The sequence below is a fragment of the Asparagus officinalis genome, chromosome 2 (assembly GCF_001876935.1).
Source record: "Asparagus officinalis chromosome 2, Aspof.V1, whole genome shotgun sequence".
Classification (NCBI taxonomy): Eukaryota; Viridiplantae; Streptophyta; class Magnoliopsida; order Asparagales; family Asparagaceae; genus Asparagus; species Asparagus officinalis.
The window spans coordinates 15806279-15810108 of NC_033795.1; positions in this window are offsets into that span (position 1 = coordinate 15806279).

Consider the following 3830-nt stretch of genomic DNA (forward strand, 5'->3'; position numbering starts at 1 on the left):
AAGAGAGTTTTAAAAACAAGTTTAAGAAAGTTTTAATCAAGGGTTTATGTTTGGTTTAAGTGTGTTTATAAGCTTTTAAGCATTTGAGTGTTTTGGTTTTGTGAATCACTTCCACAAGAGCTTGAGGAGATCATCTATTGGTGTTTGAGCATCCAACTCTTCTCCTTCCACTCTTGATCTATTGAGAAGTTTTCTAAACTCAATCTAGCTTTATATTTTATATTGTTTGATTGTCATTTTATTAAGCTAGTGTTCATATTGAGTTTAGTTGATTTTATTATCTCTTTGTTCACACACAACCTATTGAGCTTATTGTATTTACATTCATAGTATAATTGGGTTGTGAGATTGTGTAACTTAGAGAGTGAGCTTATAATTCGTTCTCATTCATTGTAGAGAACAAACACTTTGTATTGAGCCTAATTGTGAGGATTCACTTGTAATACACTTGTACACCGAGAGAAGTGTGTGGTGAGAGACGGGGTCGAATCCAAGAGGAGTGGCGTCGGTTGACGTGCCTAGGGAAAGGTTGTAACCGAGCACTTGAGGAGGAGGACACGGGCTAGGACCAACACTTAGTGTGTAAGGTGTGATTGCATAGTGATTGTATTGTGAGGTGTAAACGTTGTTCGGGTGAACGTAGAAAACCCGGTTGTGATAGTGGAGATCTCCTCGAGGTGAGGAGCGGAGACGTAGGTCGTGGGGACCGAACTTCGTAATCATATTGGTTGTTTGTGATTGCATTGGCGCACTTACTTTTATGTTCATATCTTATATCGCCTTTGTATATTGCTTATTGATTATATTGCCCACTATCTAGTTTAGATTGTTTACCCTTGTGTTTGCATATCCTTACATATATCACATTGTATATCTCTTTGATAGGATATATCATCTTGTGTTAGTTTATATATCCTTGCATATACATATTCATCATATAGGATATATCTTTTTGTTTGCATTGCTTATCCTAGCTTATATATCTTGTGGTATTTCATATTTGCTAGGATAACTTGTTAATTAATTTTAATTGGCATTTAATCGGATTAGATTAGCATAAGACCCTAATCACCCCCCTCTAGGGTTTAACACATCTTACTCTCTATCCGTGGAGGACTAAATCCTACTCCATGCCCTTTTTAAAAATCAAACTCCACACAATTGAATAGATACAAGACAACTTCCTTACACAATGAGATATAATGTGAACGCATATGTATAAGATTGTATACGTATTATTTGCATGTTGTATCTTTGTAAGAAAATGCATCCATATTTTGTCAAAAAGGGAAAACATTTCTCCTCTTTATAATCAAATCAAATTAGTTCTATGTTTTAGTTTATGAGAAAAAAAATATAGTCTTACCTCAGAGGCAAATATTATTTTGGTAACACTGAAAATGGCATCCAAAAAATGTTTATCTCAATTAATAAAAGGGGAAAATCATACTTTAAGTGAGAAGATAGAGATTTATAAATATTATGGCTTGTCGTTTTAAAGAACATTTTTGTCAAAAACAGAACAATATCTTCATCGTCACCATTATTTATAAATTATATGAAAATTGTTGATTTATTTTATATAAAAAATAGAAGCTAGTATAATATTAAATTATTTTCTATAATCATAATCGAATTTAAGAAGAATGTAGACAATAGTTTTGTATTGACTGAATGCTAAAACCCCTCATAATCAACATTATTAAATCTTTTTCCGTCTAGTTGAGCTACTTTTTAACTCTAAATAGGTAGCTTGGACCCATAAGTATCTTTGACTAGGGCTATCCATTCGGGCTCAAGGCCCGGCCGGGCCCGGACCAGTGCACAGCCAAGTATATTGCATCTAATATATATAAAAGTATATCATATAAGTAAACTGTATAACTATACTTAAATAAGCATAATGTAAGTATGTAATAAATACATATATAATATATATTTATGTGATTCTCTCTCTCTCTCTCTTTCTCTCTCTCTCAAGTTATAACTTATAAGTATATTATGTATATACAATATATTTACATATAATATATGTATATATAATATATAGTTGGACACACACACACACTTAGCATGATATAGATATAGATACTAAGATATAACAATATAAATATATAATGTAGTTATAAGTATACTCATATGTGTATATTATAGAATTACAGTTATATAAGTATATATAAGTGTATAAGTATGATTATATAGAAGCATATTGTATCTAGTATATATAAAACTAAAGTATATCATATAAGTAAACTATATAACTATACTTAAATAAACATAATGTAAGTATGTAACAAATACATATATAACTATATAATATGTATTTATAAATACGTAATATATATTTATGTGGTTCTCTCTCTCTCATGCTATAATTTATAAGTATGTACAATATATGTAATACATGTGTGTGTGTGTGTGTGTGTGTATATATATATATATATATATAAGTTATAAGTATACTTATATGTGTATATTATAGAATTGTAGTTATATAAGTATATTATATAAGTGCATAAGTATAATAATATATAAGTATATTGCATCTAGTATATATATAAGTATATCATATAAGTAAAATGTACAACTGTACTTAAATAAGCATAATGTAAGTAGGTAACAAATACATGTATAACTATATAATACATATTTATAAATAAGTAATATATACTTATGTGATTCTCTCTCTCTCTCTAAAGTTATAACTTATAAGTATATACAATATATTTACATATAATATATGTATATATAATATATAGTTATATAATAACTTGTAAGTATATACTAATACATACTTATATAAAAATAATAAGATTAATCATTTTTAGTAATATTTCACACAAAAAATAAAAAAAATAAAAATGACCTAGTTGGCCCGGTCATTTTCATAGGTAGAGATTTTTAGTTAATTGTTAAATTATGGTTTTTTTTCCATATGTAGATATTTTTAGTTAATTGTTAAATTATGGTTTCTCATATGATTAACTGAGGGGCTATTTGGTTGTATGTTTTTACCATGTAAAAGGATGGAAAGTGTAAAAAAGTGGGTCCCAATGTCAGCTTTCATCGCTTTCAATTGTTTGTTTGTAGTTGTGAAAATAATGTAAAGTGGTTTCATATGCTGATGTGGCTTGTAAAGTGATTTCATAAAAAAAACATGATTTTAGAAGAAATCTGACATTAAAGTCAGAAAAAAATAATAAAAAATAATTCCAACCAATATGATCATTTGAGTAGGGACCACTTTTTACACTTTCCAAACAAACAATTAAAGTTACATTTCCAAACCAAACAAGCAATTTATGATTCCAATGGAATAAAAAACAAACAAAGAAAAAATATACAAGTGAAATTGATGAGATGGACAACAACTTTCAAAGTTGTGTCATAAATACACAATTTTACCAACAACCAAACAACCCCTGATTATTAATAAAAATTTTATTTTTTATCATTTTAATATTTATGATATTTTGTATTTGTAAATTATATAATTACAAGTGATTAATAATATGATTATTTTTTATCAATTTTTTTAAAGTTTTTGGTATGTATTCTTGAAAATTAAAAATAAAAAAATAAAAAATTGGACCGGACCGTTCAGGCCTGGACACCGGCACCAGTTTTGCTTGGCCCGGGCCGGGCCGGGCCCGGCCGGACAAAGGCTATCTTTGACGCATAAAATTCTCTCCGAAGCCCAATATCCACACACGTGATCCTCGGCCAACAAATCCCTGTACACTCTCCGCCTACGTGGCAAGCTCCATTGATCGTAGACCACACCGAACTTCCAGCAAGCAAGCAAGCAATCACCCTCATGAAGTATTCCG